Genomic DNA, 24,351 nt, shown 5'->3' on the forward strand with positions numbered 1-24,351 from the left:
CTCCTGCACCATGCCAACTAACCCTACACTCATTAAAAACCCACTACCCCATTCCACTACTTTGACCCTATCTGCTCCTGCACCATGCCAACGACCGGGGAGGTCGGGACACCACCACTCAACACACCCTGGAACTCTTCTGAAGTCAAATCTCATATGACCAAATACTTCTCTGCAGCTGCCACCACAACATCTATTGTCTGTGATTTACATTCCATTTCTGAGGTACAGTTGATAACCATTGCTATGAACTCTAAGAAGCCAACCTTACTGAAGCATATAACTCTCGTTGGCCTATCCCTCTGTGCTGGCACAGATCTACTACTCAAAGGGATCCTCTCAGGATCCCTCACCCTTGACCCATCCTCCTCTACTTTCTTCACTGCCTCAGCATACGACACCTTCTGCACTACTCTGACTCTAGTCACCTCAACCTGCCTCTCTCTCACCAGACACTTCTGATCCCCAGCAACATGGGCACCCCTACAGTTGACACAACTTTATCCACTGAAACTAAACAATCCTCTATCCCATGACCTCCTGCACACTTCCCACATCTTGGAATCTCCCTCCTACAAAGTGCTGCAACATGACCATAAACGTTGCACCTGAAACAGCTCAGTGGATTCAACACAGACTCTAACAGGATAACTGATGACTTTGTCGGGTAAAGACTCAAACGCTGAGAGTGACTCCTCTGTTTCACCACGCTCACCACTGGGTCTGCTTCACACTAAACGGCAGAAATCAAACACCAAGAGCCTTCAACTTCAATTGCTCCACCTCCACACTAATGCTACCCCAGAAATCACTCCTTTCAATGGTGCCCTGTTCCTAAGAGCAAAACAAGAATCAGATCTTGACCCAAGTTGCGTGACACGGAGCGACCACTCTCTCTGGTCAGAAGAAAAAAACAAATATCAAAAGTCCCACCCACCGTGAAACCACAAAAAAACTGTTTTCCAATTGAATTATAACATTTGAAATGTCTCTATTCCTTTGAAACTTTTGTGAGTGTAATGTTTACTGTTCATTTCTGTTCATTTGTAAACATATGTTTCCCATACCAATAAAGCCCTTTGAATTGAATTGAGAGAGAGCTCCATGTTAACTTCTTTGGGGTAGGGTGCAGTATTTTGACGTCCGGATGACAAGCATGCCCGTAGTAAACTGCCTGCTACTCAGGCTCAGAAGATTGGATATGCATATTATTAGTAGATTTGGATGGAAAACACCCTAAAGTTTCTAAAACTGTTTGAATGGTGTCTGTGAGTATAACAGAACTCATATGGCAGGCAAAAACCTGAGAAGATTCTGAACAGGAACTGGCCTGTCTGACAAGATCTTGTTATTCTTGTCTCTGTTTATTGAAGACTGAGGATCTTTGCTGTAACGTGACACTTCCTACGGCTCCCATAGGCTCTCAGAGCCCGGGAAAAAGCTGAATGATGTCATTCCAGCAACAGGCTGAAACACATTTGCGCTTTTGGCAAGTGGTCGATAAGAGGATAATGGGCTTAGGCGCGTACCGAGCTCGAACCCCATGCTTTATTTTCTGTCGTCTATTTACCTAAACGCAGATTCCCGGTCGGAATATTATCGCTTTTTTACGAGAAAAATGGCATAAAAATTTATTTTAAACAGCGGTTGACATGCTTCGAAGTACGGTAATGGAATATTTAGAATTTTTTGGTCACAAAATGCACCGTGCTCGTAACCCTTATTTACCATTTGTATAGTGTCTTGAAAGCACGAACAAAACGTCGCTGTTGGAACATAACTATGGATTATTTTGGACCAAACCTACATTTGTTATTGAAGTAGAAGTCCTGGGAGTGCATTCTGACGAAGAACAGGAAAGGTAATCAAACTTTTCAAAATAGTAAATCTGACTTTGGTGAAGGCTAAACTTGGTGGGTGTCTAAATAGCTAGCCCTGTGATGCCGGGCTATCTACTTAGAATATTGCAAAATGTGCTTTCACCAAAAAGCTATTTTAAAATCGGACATATCGAGTGCATAGAGGAGTTCTGTATTTATAATTCTTAAAATAATTGTTATGCTTTTTGTGAACGTTTATCGTGAGTAATTTAGTAAATTGTTAGCGAATTCCCCGGAAGTTTGCGGGGAATTTGCTAGTTCTGGAGGTCACATGCTAATGTAAAAAGCTGGTTTTTGATATAAATATGAACTTGATTGAACAAAACATGCATGTATTGTATAACATAATGTCCTAGGGTTGTCATCTGATGAAGATCATCAAAGGTTAGTGCTGCATTTAGCTGTTTTCTGGGTTTTTGTGACATTATATGCTAGCTTGAAAAATGGGTTTCTGATTATTTCTGGCTTGGTACTCTGCTGACATAATCTAATGTTTTGCTTTCGTTGTAAAGCCTTTTTGAAATCGGACAGTGTGGTTAGATTAACGAGAGTCTTGTCTTTAAATAGCTGTAAAATAGTCATATGTTTGAGAAATTGAAGTAATAGCATTTCAAAAGTTTTGAAAATCGCGCCACAGGATTCAACTGGCTGTTACGTAGGTGGGACGAATTCGTCCCACCTAGCCCAGAGAGGTTAACCTGTCAAGGTATAGGGGGCAGTATTTTCGATTTCGGATGAAAACGTGCCCAGAGTAAACTGCCTAATACTCGGGAGTCAAATATTTGCATATTATTAGTAGATTTGGATAGAAGTTTCTAAAACTGTTTGAATGATGTCTGTGGTGACTTAGTGACTTAGGGTTCATTTTGCACTTCCTAAGTCTTCCACTAGATGTCAACAGTCTTTAGAACCTAGTTTCAGGCTTTTGCGGTGAACACAGAGCGAACAAGAGGACCTAGAAGTAGGTGACTCCGAAAATGACATGGGTTTTGTGATGCACGCTTACGTGATGGGTAGCTGTGTTCCATGACGTTTTTCAAGATATTGGAATCGTCCGGTTGGAATATTATTGAAATTCTAGGTTAAAAAGGCCCTAAAGATTGATGCTTTACAACGTTTGACATGTTTGAATGAATGTAAATATAACTTTTTAGACTTTTCGTTGTGACATTTTGGCCGAGCTTCCTACATTTGGAGTAGCTTACCGAACGCGCAAACAACAAGGAGGTATTTGGACATAAATTATGGACTTTATCGAACAAAACAACATTTATTGTGGACCTGGGATTCCTGGAAGGGCCTTCTGATGAAGATCATCAAAGGTAAGTGAATATTTCTAATGCTATTTATGATTTTAGATGACTCCAGAATGGCGGGAATCTGTATTGCTTGATCTATTTTTCTGAGCGCAGTACTCAGATTATTGCAAAGTGTGCTTTCCTCTTGAAGCTTTTTTGAAATCTGTCACAGCGTTTGCATAAAGGAGATGTTCATCTATAATTATTTGAATAACAGTTTAATATTTGATCAACGTTTATGATGAGTATTTTTGTAAATTGTTGTGCTGATTCACAGGCAGTATTTGAGGCAAAATATTTTCTGAACATCACGCGCCAATGTAAAATGCTGTTTTTGGATATAAATATGAACTTTATCGAACAAAACATACATGTATTGTCTAACATTGAGTCCTAGGAGTGTCATCTGATGAAGATCGTCAAAGGTTAGTGCATCATTTTAGCTGAATTTATGGTTTTTGTGACCCCTCTCCTGCTTGGAAAATGGCTGTGTGGTTTTTCTTGTGTTTTCACTGTCCTAACATAATCTAACTTTATGCTTTCGCCGTAAAGCCTTATTGAAATCGGACATTAAGGAGAAGTGTATCTTTAAAATGGTGTAAAATAGTCGTGTGTTTGAGAACTTTGAATTATGACATTTTGTTGTTTTGAATTTGGCGCCCTGATATTTCACTGGCTGTTGAATAGTGTGAACCGTAGGTGGGACGGTAGCGTCCCAGGCAGCCCTGAAAAGTTATTAACCTAACGTTTCATTTTGGGACCAAAAGGTGATCAAACATATTTTTTCTGTCTAGAAAACAAACAACAAATGTTGTCAATGTTTCTGTCTTATTTCAGCTGTTGTTCTACACTTCAACGTGCTCCACTTTTCTGTTGATCGTTGAAGAAACAATGTTATTCAATGTAACAGAGTGATCTATCACAGTGTCAGACTGTTACATAGACATTAATCATGGTTCCTTTCCATGTCAATGTAACAGAGTGATCTATCACAGTGACAGACTGTTACATAGACATTAATCATGGTTCCTTTCCATGTCAATGTAACAGAGTGATCTATCACAGTGTCAGACTGTTACATAGACATTAATCATGGTTCCTTTCCATGTCAATATGGATTTTTAATAACACTGTGTTCTAATAGTGCTTTGACCAAGAAGCTGCTGGGAAACGCGTCAGCAATTCATATCATTGAAGGGAATTAATCTGCTGGGAAACGCATCAGCAATTCATATCATTGAAGGGAATGAATCTGCTGGGAAACACGTTAGCAATTCATATCATTGAAGGGAATTAATCTGCTGGGAAACACGTCAACAATTCATATCATTGAATGGATTTAATCTGCTGGGAAACACGTCAACAATTCATATCATTGAAGGGAATGAATCTGTCGTCCTGAACCTTATTTTACCATTTCACTATTTGAAGTCATTTAATGAAACTTTATCTGGGCTTGATTAAACTTGGCTGGTACAATGGAACAAATAGAACAATGCTAAAAGTTCAAAACCCTGACCACCTGACACTCCAGGCAGGCAAAAGCAAACACTCAATGTATTTGAAAGATTTCAAATAGTGTCAGGGCCTGACCATAGAGAGCCCTTGGTTCTCTATGGTGTTGTAGATCAGGGCCCTGACCATAGAGAGGCCTTGGTTCTCTATGGTGTTGTAGATCAGGGCCCTGACCATAGAGAGCCCTTGGTTCTCTATGGTGTTGTAGGTCAGGCCCTGACCATAGAGAGTCCTTGGTTCTCTATGGTGTTGTAGGTCAGGGCCCTGACCATAGAGAGCCCTTGGTTCTCTATGGTGTTGTAGGTCAGGGCCCTGACCATAGAGAGCCCTTGGTTCTCTATGGTGTTGTAGATCAGGGCCCTGACCATAGAGAGCCCTTGGTTCTCTATGGTGTTGTAGATCAGGGCCCTGACCATAGAGAGGCCTTGGTTCTCTATGGTGTTGTAGGTCAGGGCCCTGACTATAGAGAGCCCTTGGTTCTCTATGGTGTTGTAGGTCAGGGCCTGACCATAGAGAGCCCTTGGTTCTCTATGGTGTTGTAGGTCAGGGCGTGACTAGGGGGTGTTCTAGTCTACTAGTCTGAATATACCAGAGATGGAGACAGGACAGACTGGAACAGAACCAGTGAGACCCAGACCAAGACTCAACCACTAGAGACCTCTAGACCCATGTGGCTCACCTGTAAGGAGACCAAGACCAGTTTAAATGTGTCTCACCTGTAATGAGACCAAGACCAGTTTAAATGTGTCTCACCTGTAATGAGACCGAGACCAGTTTAAATTTGGACCAATGAGACCCAGTGTGAACATTAATACTAGTGTGATGATGATGCTGTCAGTTCAGCATAGTGTGGTGAGGTTCAGAGTTGGTCATTAGTCCTCATAGGGGATGGTTTCATTCTATGGAGCAGCAGTGGTCTCCATGACATTGTGCATGTTAGAGATCAACTCCATTGCAATCAACTGAGAAGAATAACTCATCTACAAATCACCTTTCATCTCAAATACTGACTCACTAAGGGGGCTTTCACACCAAACTGGTTTGGAACGGGGGGGTTTCACACCAAACTGGTTTGGAGCGGAGGGTTTCACACCAAACTGGTTTGGAGCGTTGAGGTTTCCAACTTGTCTGGTGTGGTGTGAACACTATCCACACTCTGGAGTGCACCAAACAATCCACCTAGGTTCTCTCTAAAAGGCTGGTCTAGTTCCGTTTCCATTCATACCCCGTGGGGCTGTAGTACCGTGGTGCGGTTTGCTGCAGGTGTCAACCCAGTTCGGACAAACACAGGAAAAGAACCAAGCGCTCAGTATTATTGGTTGTTTGACTGGGAGCGTTTGATCAAAAGCGGCATTATAATAACTTGATATCTCTGAAACATGTTGTGAATAGCAGGGCATTTATGAGCACATCTGTAAGGGGATTAATACAGTCGTATTCCAGCCACCAGGGGGCAGCCCATGGGGAATAAAGAAGAACAGTTGTATTCCAGGCACTAGGGGGCAGCCCACGGGGAATAAAGAAGAAGAGTTGTATTCCAGCCACTAGGGGGCAGCCCACGGGGAATAAAGAAGAACAGTTGTATTCCAGCCACCAGGGGGCAGCCCATGGGGAATATAGAAGAACAGTTGTATTCCAGGCACTAGGGGGCAGCCCACGGGGAATAAAGAAGAAGAGTTGTATTCCAGCCACTAGGGGGCAGCCCATGGGGAATAAAGAAGAACAGTTGTATTCCAGGCACTAGGGGGCAGCCCACGGGGAATAAATAATAAGAGTTGTATTCCAGCCACTAGGGGGCAGCCCATTGGGAATAAAGAAGAACAGTTGTATTCCAGCCACTAGGGGGCAGCCCATGGGGAATAAAGAAGAACAGTTGTATTCCAGCCACTAGGGGGCAGCCCATGGGGAATAAAGAAGGACAGTTGTATTCCAGCCCCTAGGGGGCAGCCCATGGGGAATAAAGAAGAACAGTTGTATTCCAGCCACTAGGGGGCAGCCCATGGGGAATAAAGAAGAACAGTTGTATTCCAGCCACTAGGGGGAAGCCCATGGGGAATAAAGAAGAACAGTTGTATTCCAGCCACTAGGGGGCAGCCCATGGGGAATAAAGAAGAACAGTTGTATTCCAGCCACTAGGGGGAAGCCCATGGGGAATATAGAAGGACAGTTCTAGTGGACTGGGGGAGAGGAAGAAAAACTAACAACAAATGCTGTAACATCAGACTGACATGATAACAATTCTAGTAAATAGTATCTTTCACGTTGTAGTTTATATTATCAGATCATAGAAAGGGTAACACCTCCTATGCAGCTTAGAGGAGACCAGGGCTAAACAGGAGATAAAGGTTACTGAATATATTCACTGCACCTCACAGTTCTAGTCAGAAGACCAAAGCAACAGTAATATGAAGTTGGGAGGAAGACAAGTGATGCTTCATGATGATCATAGATAGATGTCATGTGACCATTTCTGATGAATAAACATTTGACTTGCATAAACACCTGGTTTTGTTTAGGAATTTTAGTTCGTTTGACATTTGGCAATGTGAAACCAACCAGACCAAATTAAAAAAATAAAATGTGAAAAATAATCAAACTCTGATTCCAACTACAGCTCATAACTTAACAGATGAAACTCCACTCCATTGTGAAGGAGGTTTCTGATGCAGTTCATTAGAAAATGACTTCTCCATTGAGTGGAGTTTAATCCTCTACTCAGAACTCTGTCTGAAAACACCCTAAGAGATCCAGATCAGTGATTCTGCACCTTGCCTTGCTCACTCTGACCCCTTAAACAAACTGATGTCTGTTTCTCACTATAGAGCAGAGTCAAGCCAAGCAGGGCCAAACTGGCCTGGTTACACATCCACCATAGTTGCTGGAACTGAAATATAAAATATCAGAGCCAGTACAGTTGGGGCCCTATTGTGTGAATCAGGCTTGATTGTTGTTGTCCCCTGCAGGTGATGAGAACAGCAGAACCCTGAGGTCTCTGTATTACCCCCGGTGAGGAGTGACAGGGTGAAGGAGGGCCAGCTGTGCTGTGGAGAACACTGACTATGGCAGCATCACCCTGGTCTTTCAGAACCAAGAGGGTGTCCTGCAGGTAAACAAGACACCACTGAATCCTCTGGTCTTCTAGAACCTAGAGGGTGGCCTGCAGGTAAACAAGACACCACTGAATCCTCTGGTCTTCTAGAACCAAGAGGGTGGCCTGCAGGTAAACAAGACAACACTGAATCCTCTGGTCTTCTAGAACCAAGAGGGTGGCCTGCAGGTAAACAAGACACCACTGAATCCTATGGTCTTCTAGAACCAAGAGGGTGGCCTGCAGGTAAACAAGACACCACTGAATCCTCTGGTCTTCTAGAACCAAGAGGGTGGCCTGCAGGTAAACAAGACACCACTGAATCATCTGGTCTTCTAAAACCAAGAGGGTGGCCTGCAGGTAAACAAGACACCACTGAATCCTCTGGTCTTCTAGAACCAAGAGGGTGTCCTGCAGGTAAACAAGACACTACTGAATCCTCTGGTCTTCTAGAACCAAGAGGGTGACCTGCAGGTTAACAAGACACCACTGAATCCTCTGGTCTTCTAGAACCAAGATGGTGTCCTGCAGGTAAACAAGACACCACTGAATCATCTGGTCTTCTAGAACCAAGAGGGTGTCCTGCAGGTAAACAAGACACCACTGAATCCTCTGGTCTTCTAGAACCAAGAGGGTGTCCTGCAGGTAAACAAGACACCACTGAATCCTCTGGTCTTCTAGAACCAAGAGGGTGGCCTGCAGGTAAACAAGACACCACTGAATACTCTGCAGTTTCTATTTGGGGACAGGAGTTTTACTGGCTACATCTCCTGACAGGAAACACTTTTTCTCTAGTTTTCAATGACAGCCTAGGAACATTGGGTTAACTGCCTTGTTCAGGGGCAGAACGACAGATTTTCACCTTGTCAGCTCGGGGATTCAATCTTGCAACCTTCCGGTTACTAGTCCAACGCTCGAACCACTAGACTACCTGCCGCCCACGAAGTGAGTCCATGTAACTTATGTGACTTGTTCATCACATCTCTGCAGATCCTCTCAAGCTCTGACATGCACTGTCAACTGTGGGACCTTATATAGACAGGTGTGTTCCTTTCCAAATCATGTCCAATCAATTGATTTTACCAAAGGTGGACTCGATTCAAGTTGTAGAAACACCTCAAGGATGATCAATGGAAACAGGATGCATCTAAGCTCAATTTCGAGTCTCATAGCAATATATCCTGTTAGGGCTAGGGGGCAGTATTGACACGGCTGGATAAAAAACATACCCAATTTAATCTGGTTACCACTCCTACCCAGTAACTAGAATATGCATATAATTATTACATATGGATAGAAAACACCCTAAAGTTTCTAAAACTGTTTGAATGGTGTCTGTGAGTATAACAGAACTCAAATGGCAGGTCAAAACCTGAGAGATTCCTTTACAGGAAGTGGCCTGTCTGACCATTTCTTGAACTTCTTTTCCATCTCTATCTTTTACTAAGGATCTCTGCTCTAACGTGACACTTCCCACGTCGTCCATAGGCGCTCAGAGCCCGGGAAAAAACAGAATGTCGTCATTCCAGCCCCAGGCTGAAACACATTATCGCCTTTCTCAAGTGGCCGATCAAGGGACTCTGGGCTTATGCGCATGACCCGACCGCCCCCGCCTTTGTGATTTTTTCCTCTGTTTGCCGAAAAGGAGATTCCCTGTCGGAATATTATCGCTTTTCTACGAGAAAAATGTCGTAAAATTGATTTTAAACAGCGGTTGACTTGCTTCAAGTACGGTAATGGAATATTTAGAATTTTATTGTCACGAATTGCGCCATGCGCGCGACACTTCTTTACCATTTCGGATAGTGTCTGGAACGCACGAACAAAACGCCGCTATTCGGATATAACGATGGATTATTTTGGACCAAACCAACATTTGTTATTGAAGTAGCAGTCCTGGGTGTGTATTCTGACGAAGACAACAAAAGGTAATCAAACTTTTATAATAGTAAATATGATTATGGTGAGTGCTAAACTTGCCGGGTGTCTAAATAGCGAGCCCGTGATGCCTGGGCTATGTACTTATAATATTGCAAAATGTGCTTTCACCAAAAAGCTATTTTAAAATCGGACATATCGAGTGCATAGAGGAGGTCTGTATCTATAATTCTTAAAATAATTGTTATGCTTTTTGTGAACGTTTATCGTGAGTAATTTAGTAAAATGTTAGCGAATTCCCGGAAGTTTGCAGGGGGTATGCTAGTTCTGAACGTCACATGCTAATGTAAAAGCTGGTTTTTGATATAAATATGAACTTGATTGAACAAAACATGCATGTATTGTATAACATAATGTCCTAGGGTTGTCATCTGATGAAGATCATCAAAGGTGAGTGCTGCATTTAGCTGTCTTCTGGGTTTTGGTGACATTATATGCTGGCTTGAAAAATGGGTGTCTGATTATTTCTGGCTTGGTACTCTGCTGACATAATCTAATGTTTTGCTTTCGTTGTAAAGCCTTTTTGAAATCGGACAGTGTGGTTAGATTAACGAGAGTCTTGTCTTTAAATAGCTGTAAAATAGTCATATGTTTGAGAAATTGAAGTAATAGGATTTTTAAGGTTTTGAAAATCGTGCCACAGGCTGCAAGTGGCTGTTACGTAGGTGGGACGCAAGCGTCCCACCTAGCCCATAGAGGTTAAATATATATATATATTATTTTTTATTTTTTCATACATTTGCAAAATATTCTAAAAATCTGTTTTCAGTTTGGCATTATGTGTGACGTCATTATGGGGTATTTTGTGTAGATTGGTGATGAAAATGTATTATTTAAACAATTTTAGAATAAGGCTGTAACGTTACAAAATGTGGAAAAAGGGAAGTGGTCTGAATGCTTTCTGAATGCACTGTATGTATGTTAATAGAATTTGTTCACCCCAATATTAAAGTTTGTCTAACTAGTTTTTCTCCATACCTCTAAATACCATCTTATTAGATGGAGACATTTCCCCCCATTAGTTTGGGTTTGAGACCTGCAGTCATCTTGATTTCAGACCACTTTGGAGATATTAACAAACTTACCAAGTGACCTGTGATGAAATCTATTGTAGAATAAATGGAACCTGGATCCATTTCATTCTATTAACATGTGTGTTATAGCAGTAATGGGGTTAAACTGATATTAAAATGACAACTCCATAGGTGGTACCAGGTCAGGGGAGTTCATCTCTGCTCCCAGCATCCCTGGGACAGTACTGATCAACATAGCTGACCTGATGCAGAGGTGGACCAGTGATGTTTTCCTCTCAGTGGTGAGACTTTCCTTTCTATTTGACACACCTTTTCCTGATAAGATCATACAAGATGTTACAGGGTAATTGATATTTGAATCCAGGGTTGTATTTCTTAGGGCACACTGTAGCAAAACACTTTTATTTTCTTAAGTCCAGTTAGTCCCTCCGTTTCAGTTGATTTTCTTCAGTTTGGTGCCTAGTGAATATGACTCAGGTCTCTGTGGAAACATCGATGTATATTCACCTTTGATTTTGACTCCTCACTTTCCCTTTCAGGTCCATAGGGTTTTACTGCCCCCTGCTGGAGACTGGAGCACACTGCAGTCCCTGGCTTTCTTTGTGCAGCTGGACGATGTCAACTGTAGTGTAGGATCCAACAAATATCCAACGCTTCATTGACTCTTATGAGAGGAAGTGAGCATTCTGTCTAGCATTAATTATTTTGTGTTATGCAATTATATGATAAAGAAAGTCAGTAATGAGAGAATAAATAAGTCCAGTCCAACCATTACCTCTCTCCTCTTTCACATCCCTCTATCATCTCTCCATGGGGGAGTACAACCATTACCTCTCTCCTCTTTCACATCCCTCTATCATCTCTCCTTGGGGGAGTACAACCATTACCTCTCTCCTCTTTCACATCCCTCTATCATCTCTCCATGGGGGAGTCCAACCATTACCTCTCTCCTCTTTCACATCCCTCTATCATCTCTCCATGGGGGAGTATAACCATTACCTCTCTCCTCTTTCACATCCCTCTATCATCTCTCCATGGGGGAGTACAACCATTACCTCTCTCCTCTTTCACATCCCTCTATCATCTCTCCATGGGGGAGTACAACCATTACCTCTCTCCACTTTCACATCCTTCTATCATCTCTCCATGGGGGTGTCCCAATAACCTCTCCTTCCTCCTGAAGTGTAGCTTTCCTTCTCTACTCCTCACAAATGTAAAAGGCTTGGATTGGTGTTGGCATGGGGTAGAGGGAGTTTACATATACCAGTCATTTCCTTTAAATACATGAAGGGAAGTGGGAGAGAGAGAGAATCAGATAAAGTTGTGGAGATAAAGAAGATGTGAGCAGAAACCCTCCAGGTACAGATACTGTATGTAGAACCATAGTAAAGTCCAGTATGGACTATCAATACAGGTACTGTATGTAGAACCATAGTAAAGCCCAGTACGCACTATCAATACAGATACTGTATGTAGAACCATAGTAAAGCCCAGTATGGACTATCAATACAAAGTGACCATTTAGAATGAGGCCCAGTTCAATGAGAGGAAGTCTTAACAGAACTGGGGGATGACAGACATGAAGTGGGAGGGTGGAGATCTAATATTTTTGGTGCCAAACACTAAAGCATGATATTGTAATAAATCTACACCCTATTCCCTATGTAGACCACTACTTTAGACCTGGTCAGAAGCACCGTAGTGCACTACGTAGGGAATAGGGGACCATTTGGAACAGAGACAGTAATTCCCTTGAACATCTTCCTCTTCCTCATCTGGTTTCTTGAACAGCCCTTCACTCCTCCCCTCTTCCTCCCCTCCTCCCTTTTCATTCTATTCTATCAGCCACACCACTAGCTCACCTCCACACAATCCATTTAGAATTAAAGACACACCTTGGAATAACCTGGACCCATAATAAGACAAAGTGCTCTATGGTCACATGCATCTAATGGCTTTAATGAAGTGGCAGCTGCATTCATATAGATGATTTCACCACAGTCTAGAACCAGGAAGAACATCGATTGAACTATCTGCTTTGTACTATTATTAAGCAAGAGGCCTGAATATTTCTATAGAAGAAGCCCCATTTTATATTCAACATCTTAATTAACTAACTGACACATTCAACAGAATCATTCAACAGGTTATCTGTACATAACCTGGAGTTCAGGATTGGAATGCCTGCCTACTCTCCTGACATCCCCTGTTTCATAACCAATGGAGCAGACAGTCTTTCCACTGTCTGATGTCCAGAAGTTGAACAACCAAAATCTTTTCCTCATTTGTTCTTACTCCTTCAGACTTAAAATACATCCTAAATACTTAAAATAAGTTTACCATTTTTAAACTCATTCTTGCTAACTCAATAACCTTGTTCAAAAACAAAATATAATAATACTTATTATATCAATTTCACAGCCTTGTAGTCTTCAATATCTTACACTGCCATCTCATGTGCTTAAATTACAGATATGTCTAAGAACTTTAAACTCCATCCTAATTATCAGTTCTACAAATTTCCTTAAAGTTAGTATCACAAGTGACCCTTTTTCTTCATTATCCAAATGGCTTTTCAATGCGGCTGATCAGACCACAAAGGAAAAGTCACCAGAGGGGTCAAAATTTATACCACTCTTTCAGAACCGTGTTCCTTACTACATTAGACAAATGAAAGCTAAGAACTTTATCTACATTTTGTCCCAGGTTCCCAGAACATCTCTTATTAAAATAATTCACGTGTTTAATTAAAACTCAGAAAATAAACCTTCCAAAATGCCATGTGTGTATACCCCTTTAAGATATCCTGTCCCTAGGAATTTTTCCAAAGAGAGCTAACGTTTCTTTTTCAAAAAAATAACCACGTTCATTTGGTCATCATTCCTTATATTACACCGCTTCAGAAACCCAAACGTTAACTGCAAACCAAACCTAATAATAATTCCACTGTACTTCCTCAAATCATTAATCATTCGTTTTAAACCTTCTCGATGGTTCTGTATACTTTAATTGAACATACACTACCCTTGGATACAATCCTGTACTTCCAATCTATGAAACTCCCATATTTAACGTACTATTTGACTAATTCAACCCCAGCTTGCTTTTACAACGTTAAAATCCCTTCCATTTGTCTGCAAACAGGCCCATTCTGTTTGCTAGGAATACCCTGCCATTATACACACAACTGTGTTTAATGTGCACCTTCCCTGTAAAAATAAAATTAACTCAACCTGCAATTCACTTTACAGACTTGACATTGTTCCATGCAATGGAAACATTATAATGTTAGCATACATTCACTTCCTGTTCAATTCACTGGTGTTACTAAGCAATCAAACCACGAATCAATAACCAGAATTTATCACCAAACTTTTACGATTCCATCATTCAGACCAGAATCGCTTCCAGCCACATATAGTCCAGCGCTCACAACCAACTCTCCTCTTTTAACCCGTAGGAAAAAATATTACCTCTTTTCAAACAGCGTTCTGCCTTACCTCTATCGTAAGATTAAAACCAATGTTACAACTTTATCCTCTCTTTCTCAGCCTCACTCTTATGAAATGTCCAAGACTTGAAAAATACCATGTATATCGCCAAATTTATAAAAAACTTCTTTCAACTCTTTTAGCATAAAAATAAACACCTTTCGGTGGTTACAATTCTATCTCAATTACCTATCCGCTCCTTATAATTCATTAGATTTAGGTAACTGCCTTTTCCTTGATTCCGTCATTCAATTACAACTTCCATTCTCTATAAATCCTTTAAACAGGCCATTTAGACCACAAACAATGTACTTTATCGAATTTGCCTCGCTATTATTTTGAATGAATCTGTCTTTCAATTTAAACTAAACAAGCTATCAAAACATTCGGTTTCTATCGTAAACAAACACTAACAACCGTATCATTCCAGTCAAAACATACCAATAATTAAGTTACATTTTAGTCCCATGGTGCATGGGCTGGGATCCAAACCCAGGCCTCCTGCATGGCAGGCAAGATTTCTACCACTGAACCACCAATGCTATTTCTTATGGTTGCAATTTCGGTAGTTGTGTCCTACTCGGTCACAATGTGCACAGGGTGTTTTACAGTCTCTGGCGAAATGTCCTGTTCTATCGCAATTAAAACACCGCTTCTCTCCGTCCTTGTCAGCACGTCTCCCTGTTTTTCCCCTTCTGTCTACAGAGTCTCTTCTCCTCCCTGCTATTTCCCCTAGGGTTGCTATCAGGTACTCTGCTTTTTTCTGTTCTTTTTTAATTCTGTTGTTTTTCCCATGCTGCCAGAGTTGCTGTGCCCCATCCTACAAGAGTCGTTTTTATGGCACGACTTATCTCTGGGCGCATTCCACTGAGGAAAGCTATTTTCAGTTGCTGGTGATATGCTGTATCGTTCCCCTGGGCTACCGGTGGCTCTATTAACCCACTGTTGGCATTGAATACCTCCTTTAATCTCTCTAGGTATTGACTTATAGTCTCATTGTCTTCTTGTTTACATTCGTGGACCTTAGAGAAATCTGCATGCGGGTGATAGTGGTCCCTCAGATTATTACACAGCTGTGTGATTTTCTTGACATACTGTCCATCTATCGCCCAGGGCAATACCACCAAATCATTATGTCCACGTACCCACTGTCCCTGGATCACTGCCCAGTCCTTCCCCACCAGCTGTCTTACTGCTCTCTCAATTTCCCCTGTGTCTAGCTTAAAGCTGTCTGCTAGACCTTCCAGATCTCTTCTGAACCCTTCTATACCTGTCTTAGGATGCACTACACCCTCTACGGCTCGGACCACATCTCTCTGTGTCCATGCCCTGTATACATCCAGAGTGGCCTGGGCCCCATCATCCCCAGCCCGTGGGTTTGGCAATGCTATCATAGGGTACTGGCCACTCTCTCCATCCTCTCTCAACTTCAGTAGCTCCTCTCTCTCCTTACCCTGTTCTTCCAGCAGCCTTCTCAGGGCTTTGACTGCCCTGTCCTCTTCACTATCTACCTGTCTATGTTCTACCATTAACTCTAGCTTTTTTACATCTAAACGTCCATCAAATTCGTACTTATTTCTCAATTTTGGGTCAAAATAAATGTTCCTTTTATCCTTGGATTCAATATATCTCTCATATATCTCTCTTAATTCCAGGACCTCCTTTGAGGATTTACCACCCATATTATTCAATTACTTTCCTTGTTATTATGCTTATTCTCACAATCTATGTGTGTGCTTTTATTCCCATATATTTTTAATAGTTCCAGACTATTTCCCATATACCCCTAATAGTCCCAGACTACTTCCCATATCTTTTTACTAGTCCCAGACTACTTCCCATATATTCTTACTAGTCCCAGACTACTTTCGATACGGAGTAGTTTCTTTTTAGTAATGGCCTCAACTACTACGAGTCATTACGGACCCGTCCGATTCCGTTACACTCCTTTCACCAGTTTGGTTTAAGAATCAAGCATTTTCCCACTCTATTTTGACTAATTGCAAAGTAAATTTTTGTAAGCAAGTTTTTTTTTACTTAACCCCCAAACAAATGAATAAAGATTACTTACCTTTTCTTTGCAGCTGAGGTATAATTTTGGTTAGCTCTCGTCACCGTTTACTGTCGTGTTCCAGTTCGCCACCGGCCTGAAATTAACCCTCAATATTAGAGGGCAGGACTTTGTTTTTTACGGATGTGCATGGTTATCAGTGTCCACTGGAAAGACAGTCAACAGGTATTGAGATCCCCTCGAAGGACCAATTGATATGGGAATTTTCAAATCCCAATGCTTTTCATTACCACTCAATAAGCCTTGACTAATCCCCAAGGTTTGTAAGACACTGGGTTAATAATAATTAGGCAAGGACTCAGCTTTCTGCAAAAGATCTGCACAGTTTATTCAGAGAATGTTCTGCAGTTCATACACAAAACATCTATTATATACCAAGCTCCTCATTTATGCACACACATTACACACTAACACTAAGGAGAGTTAATTGATCTTCTCCAGAACTCTCAACACCATAAATTCTTACCCAGCCGACAGTTTCATATCTCTGAGATTAGGGAAACCTAGAGGGTTCAAGCTATGTCAGGTAAACCACAGTTTAACAGTTCTTAATGTTTACTTAAACACACAGCCCCCAATTCCTCTCTCATTCTAGTCAATCTCCTGAGACTTATGCTTAACCATTTAGTTACTCATTCTACAGGCTATATTGACCCTATCCCTAAATTCAGGGTAGAATTATTTAATAATTTACACTCAAGCAGAAATCTCCTGCAACACTAACTCATCAATATGTTTTTTTAAAAAGACAACTTAATTAACTCATCAATGTATAAATATATTTTTAAAGGCAGCTTAACATCTATATAGATACACCATACTAGGTATGTACACTTCAATCAGTAGAATCATTTTTGTGTACTCTAGAAAAAAACAAATACTTAGTTTTACACATATTCAATAATAATTTAAGGTCAATAAAGGTTTTCTGCAAAATAATGAAAGCATACTGTAGTTCAGATAGATCCTGATCAGCATACTGTAGTTCAGATAGATCCTGATCAGCATACTGTAGTTCAGATAGATCCTGATCAGTATACTGTAGTTCAGATAGATCCTGATCAGCGTACTGTAGTTCAGATAGATCCTGATCAGCGTACTGTAGTTCAGATAGATCCTGATCAGTATACTGTAGTTCAGATAGATCCTGATCAGCATACTGTAGTTCAGATAGATCCTGATCAGCATACTGTAGTTCAGATAGATCCTGATCAGCATACTGTAGTTCAGATTGATCCAGATCAGCATACTGTAGTTCAGATAGATCCAGATCAAAATACTGTAGTTCAGATTGATCCTGATCAGCCTACTGTAGTTCAGATGGATCCTGATCAGCGTACTGTAGTTCAGATGGATCCTGATCAGCGTACTGTAGTTCAGATAGATTCTGATCAGCGTACTGTTGTTCAGATAGATGCTGATCAGCATACTGTAGTTCAGGTAGATCCTGATCAGCGTACTGTAGTTCAGGTAGATCCTGATCAGCGTACTGAAGTTTAGATAGATCCTGATCAGCGTACTGTAGTTCAGATAGATCCTGATCAGCGTACTGTAGTTCAGATTGATCCAGATCAGCATACTGTAGTTCAGATAGATCCAGATCAGCATACTGTAGTTCAGATTGATCCAGATCAGCATACTGCAGTTCAGATAGATCCTGATCAGCATACTGTAGTTCAGATAGATCCTGATCAGCATACTGTAGTTCAGATAGATCCTGATCAGCATACTGTAGTTCAGATAGATCCTGATCAGCGTACTGTAGTTCAGATAGATCCTGATCAGCGTACTGTAGTTCAGGTAGATCCTGATCAGCATACTGTAGTTCAGATTGATCCAGATCAGCATACTGCAGTTCAGATAGATCCTGATCAGCGTACTGTAGTTCAGATAGATCCTGATCAGCGTACTGTAGTTCAGATTGATCCAGATCAGCATACTGTAGTTCAGATAGATCCTGATCAGCATACTGCAGTTCAGATTGATCCAGATCAGCATACTGCAGTTCAGATAGATCCTGATCAGCATACTGTAGTTCAGATAGATCCTGATCAGCGTACTGTAGTTCAGATTGATCCTGATCAGCAGGGCGATAGAGTACACAACTCTATTGTCTGCTTACAGCTGCAGGTAACACTTTATTTTTATTATAAGATAAGATACATTGGCTATTTTAGTGTCCGTTTTTTTATTTACATATTTATAATCCAAAAGTCTGTTTTTAGAGGGGCGGGAAATATTGTTTATGTTAAACTGTAGAGAACAAGAACCTTTGGTGAATCAAAGAGTCACTGATGTGTTATATACAGTACAGAGAGTGAGAGAAAGAGAGAGAGAGAGAGAGATAAACAGATCGGAGAGACACACTCTTGGCATACTCTCAACCAGCTTCATGAGGTAATCACCTGGAATGCATTTCAGTTCACAGATGTGCCTTGTTATAGGTCAATTTGTGGAATTTCTTTACTTCTTGATGCGTTTGAGCTTGTGTTGTGACAAGGTATGGGTGGTATACAGAACATAGCCCTATTTTGCAAAATACCAAGTCCATATTCTGGCAAGAACAGCTCAAATAAGCAAAGAGAAACGACAGTCCATCATTATTTTAACACATGAAGGTCAGTCAAGAAGTTTGAAAGTTCCTTCAAGTGCAAAAACCATCAATCGCTACGATGAAACTGGCTCTCACGAGGACTGCCACAGGAACTAAGGACCCAGAGTTACCTGCTGCAGAGGATAAGTTCATTAGAGCTAACTGCACCTCAGATTGCAGCCCAAATAAATTCTTCACAGAGTTCAAGTAACAGACACATCTCAACATCAACTGTTCAGAGGAGACCGTGTAAATCAGGCCTTCATGGTTGAATTTCTGCAAAGAAACCACTCCTAAAGGACACTAATAAGAAGAAGAGACTTGCTTGGGTCAAGAAACACGAGGAATGGAAATTAGACTGGTGGAAATCAGTCCTTTGGTCTGATGAGCCCTAATGTGAGATTTTTGGTTCCAACCGCAGTCTACTTTTAGACTGCTATTAATGTGATAACATGCTGTTTTATCAAATCAATTACCTAACATTTTAATTATTACGTGATTCAATTAATCATGCAACAATTAACTCATTAGTAACCTGGGGCCTGTTGCACAAAACTACACACTTTACAAAGTGTTTTGAGTCTTCTGGAGGGAGATCTGACCGAACAAGAGCCATGGAACGATGATGTCCCATTAGACACCTGGCGCGCGAGTTCATGTTGGGTACCCTCGTTCCAATACGTTATAAAAGAGTATGCATTCGTCCACCTTGAATATTATTCATGTTCTGGTTAAAAAAGGCCCTAATGATTTATGCTATACAACGTTTGACATGTTTGAACGAACGGAAATATATTTTTTCCCCTCGTTCATGACGAGAAGTCCGGCTGGCTTACATCATGTGCTAACGAGACGGAGATTTTTGGACATAAATGATGAGCTTTTTTGAACAAAACTACATTCGTTATGGACCTGTGATACCTGGAAGTGACATCTGATGAAGAGAATCAAAGGTAATGGATTATTTACATAGTATTTTCGATTTTAGATCTCCCCAACATGACGTCTAGTCTGTATCGCAACGCGTATTTTTCTGGGCGCAGTGCTCAGATTATTGCAAAGTGTGATTTCCCAGTAAGGTTATTTTTAAATCTGGCAAGTTGATTGCGTTCAAGAGATGTAAATCTATAATTCTTTAAATGACAATATAATATTTTACCAATGTTTTCTAATTTTAATTATTTAATTTGTGACGCTGACTTGACTGCCGGTTATTGGAGGGAAACGATTTCCTCAACATCAATGCCATAGTAAAACGCTGTTTTTAGATATAAATATGAACTTGATAGAACTAAAAATGCATGCATTGTCTAACATAATGTCCTAGGAGTGTCATCTGATGGAGATTGTAAAAGGTTAGTGCATCATTTTAGCTGGTTTTATGGTATTGGTGACCCTGTCTTTGACTTGACAAAACATTACACACAACTCTTGTAAATGTACTGTCCTAACATACTCTAAATTTATGCTTTCGCCGTAAAACCTTTTTGAAATCGTAAAACGTGGTTAGATTAAGGAGATGTTTATCTTTCAAATGGTGTAAAATAGTTGTATTTTTGAAAAATTTGAATTTTGACATTTATTTGGATTCAAATTTGCCGCTCTTGAAATGCACCTGCTGTTGATGGAGTGCACCACGGGTGGCACGCTAGCGTCCCACCTAGCCCCAAGAGGTTAAAGACAATCACGTGGTGTTGAAAGCCAAAGGAATGACTCAAAACTATGAAAATGCCCCGTGTTTAAACTTGGATTCAATCACACGCTTGGTCGAGGGGTTCATAAACGGACAGAATAGTGAATTGGACATTTTGAAATCCTAAGAAAAGATTGTTAGGGATTAAAAGGGTTTCCATCTACGGAATGCCCCACTTACTAAAAGCAATCTCTTGTCATAGACCACCTTGCCCTTTGGTTACTGACTTAGGTTACAAGCCCCCGTGTGTCTTAACCCTTAAGATATAATGGCTGCTGTAGAAGGCTTTGATCCCAGGTTGCAACTACCATTTTCGGCCTTAATCGCAGGCCTATCCAATAGCGGTAAAACTTGTGTTGTAAAAAGTATTTTAGAGAATTCTGAACATGTATTATGTCAGAAACCTGAGAATATTGTGTGGTGTTAATCATATTACCAACCTTTGGATGATGAGCTGTTGAAGAAAATAAAAATCAAGTTTGTTGAAGGAATACCCGCATCCCTGCCTGATGATGAACTTTTACCTCCTCATAAAAACAATCTGCTGGTTTTGGATGATATGCTATTTGCCGGTAGTGAACAGTGGGAAATGGCACAAGCTTTTACATAATGTACTCATCATAGAAACCTGTCTGTGCTTTACTTGGTGCAGAATGTGTTTCACCAAGGTAAAAATAGCTGTACCATTAGTTTGAAAGCCTTTTGAAAGTTTGTAAAGCCTTTTTGAAATCGGACAGTGTGGTTAGATTAACGAGAGTCTTGTCTTTAAAATGCTGTAAAATAGTCATATGTTTGAAAAATTGAAGTTTTCGGATTTTAGAGGAATTTGTATTTCGCGCCATGCCCATCATTGGATATTGGAGCAGGTGTTCCGCTAGCGGAATGTCTAGATGTAAGAGGTTAAACCCCTTCTGTTGTGTTCGGGTTGAATTGGACCGATTTATAAGTTCTCTCTGAAAAATGTAGTTCATTTAATCTGATTGTCATAAGGTTCCATGACTTTGTCCACACAGGGCATCTTAACACACAATTACATTTTGGGTGTTTTATTTAACTTTTGTACACCTGTGGTGTTCCCGGTCAAAAATGGCCGGTCATTAGTAATGAATGGGTGAGACTATAATTAGTGTATAAAATTGAGTTCAGGCACATGTCCATTCATCAGATGGACACACTTCCTCTCCCAGACCCCCACATGCATGTGTGTTTGAGCACGCACACACACACACACACACACACACACACACACACACACACACACACACACACACACACACACACACACACACACACACACACACACACACACACACACACACACACACACACACACACACACACACACACACACACGTGCTGGTGAGGAGGAGAGAGGCCAGGAAACTGACAGTGAAGATGCATTAGAAGAGGAAGTATCAGAAGTTGAAGACAACACAGAATATGATCCAGACCAAGTGACAACCGATGTGGAACAATCCAGTGATGACGAAGAGGGCCCTGCTGAGGTTGTTGGTACATTCCGGTCAAATAATGTGAATTTGTCTTGGTCTTCATCCCCAGCTGAGAAGAGAGGTCGGCTGTCTGCTGAAAATGTTATCAGGATGACACCAGGGCCATCAAGGTACGCCATATCCCGGGTTGATGACATAACATCCTGTTTCAAACTGTTCCTGACAGTCAATGGAGACTATAGTGATAAACATGACCAACTTGGAGGGGAGACGCGTTTACAAAGACAACTGGAAGGAGGTGGACCGGACACACGTCCAAGCAGACGAGGGTCTCTTGATTTTGGCAGGTGTGTACAGATCCAGAAACTAATCTACCACCTGTTTATGGGATGCAGAGTCTGGTCGGGGGATTTCTCCTGCCACTATGTCAAAAGACCAGGCCGCTGTCAACAAGACAAGCTGGCAGCGATCAGAGAGGTTTGGCACAAGTGGGTGGAGTGCCTGCCACTCATCTATAACCCAAGTCCAGACATCACAGTGGATGAGCGTCTGGTCGCTTTTAGGGGACGCTGCTCATTCCAACAGGACATGCCAAGCAATCTGTCTAAATATGGAATAAAGATATGGGCAGCATGTGATGCCAGGACAAGTTATGCCTGGAACATGCAGGTTTACACTGGGAAACGTGCTGACAGTGTTCCCGTAAAGGAACCAGGGGAACCTGCTGACGGTGTTCCTGAAAGGAACCAGGGGAACCTGCTGACGGTGTTCCTGAAAGGAACCAGGGGAACCTGCTGACGGTGTTCCTGAAAGGAACCAGGGGAACCTGCTGACGGTGTTCCTGCAAGGAACCAGGGGAACCTGCTGACGGTGTTCCCATAAAGGAACCAGGGATATGTGCTGACGGTGTTCCCGTAAAGGAACCAGGGGAACCTGCTGACGGTGTTCCCGTAAAGGAACCAGGGATATGTGGTGACGGTGTTCCCATAAAGGAACCAGGGGAACCTGCTGACGGTGTTCCCGTAAAGGAACCAGGGGAACCTGCTGACGGTGTTCCCGTAAAGGAACCAGGGGAACCTGCTGACGGTGTTCCCATAAAGGAACCAGGGGAACCTGCTGACGGTGTTCCCGTAAAGGAACCAGGGGAACCGGCTGACGGTGTTCCCGTAAAGGAACCAGGGGAACCTGCTGACGGTGTTCCCGTAAAGGAACCAGGGGAACCTGCTGACGGTGTTCCCGTAAAGGAACCAGGGGAACCTGCTGACGGTGTTCCCGTAAAGGAACCAGGGGAACCTGCTGACGGTGTTCCCGTAAAGGAACCAGGGGAACCTGCTGACGGTGTTCCCGTAAAGGAACCAGGGGAAGTGGGTGGTCCTGGAAATGACTGCAGGTCTCCAGAGGAACAACATAACATGTGACCATTTCTTCACCTCATATGCTGATGACCATGGTGGGTCAGAAGGAACAAGCCTGAGTCGCCTCCTGCCGAACTCACCACCAAGGACAGGGATCGTTTTTCCTCTAAATTTGCCTTCACCGATACACACTCTTGCGTCCTACTGCCAGAAGAAGAAGAAGAATGCGCTCCTGATGACAACTCTGCACAGGGATGCCACTGTGAGTACCAGGCAGGACAAGAAGCCCAATGCTGTCCTGGACTACAACAGGAACAAAGAGGGAGTACCAGGGAGGACAAGAAGCCCAACGCTGTCCTGGATTACAACAGGAACAAAGAGGGAGTACCAGGGAGGACAAGAAGCCCAACGCTGTCCTGGATTACAACAGGAACAAAGAGGGAGTACCAGGGAGGACAAGAAGCCCAACACTGTCCTGGATTACAACAGGAACAAAGAGGGAGTACCAGGGAGGACAAGAAGCCCAACGCTGTCCTGGATTACAACAGGAACAAACAGGGAGTACCAGGGAGGACAAGAAGCCCAACGCTGTCCTGGACTACAACAGGAACAAAGAGGAGCTCACAACCTTGATAAAGTACGTTACTTTTTATCTTTCAAGTCTCATGTATTTGTTTTGCTATTACCAGATTGTTTTATCTGCACCACAAAAATAAGACATGTTGTTGTTTGGTGAAATGCTCATTGAATTTGTGAACAATATGGAGTCAATTCTATTCATTTGAATATGTAAATATGTTCTAGATGTGATAAATGAAAACAAAGCTTTGATGCAGTTTTTCACGTCACTATGCAAGACATGAAGTATCACTTGTATGTAGTCATTATTTTGTTTCCTGATTGTTGCACTGAGGATGACGTCACGTTGGCCCATGGTGGTGTTC

General features: G+C 41.8%; 1 long non-coding RNA gene across 1 annotated transcript in view; it reads left to right on the forward strand.

Moving 5' to 3' along the window:
* Positions 1–10,877: 10,877 nt before the first annotated feature.
* The window catches only part of LOC106561507 (uncharacterized), a 43,784-nt gene continuing 30,310 nt past the window's right edge, over positions 10,878–24,351 (forward strand). The window contains exon 1 of the long non-coding RNA XR_006762928.1: positions 10,878–11,034. This is a non-coding gene — a long non-coding RNA (uncharacterized lncRNA). The remainder of the gene's footprint in view (positions 11,035–24,351) is intronic.

This window comes from Salmo salar, unplaced genomic scaffold (genome assembly GCF_905237065.1).
Source record: "Salmo salar unplaced genomic scaffold, Ssal_v3.1, whole genome shotgun sequence".
In the NCBI taxonomy this organism is placed as follows: Eukaryota; Metazoa; Chordata; class Actinopteri; order Salmoniformes; family Salmonidae; genus Salmo; species Salmo salar.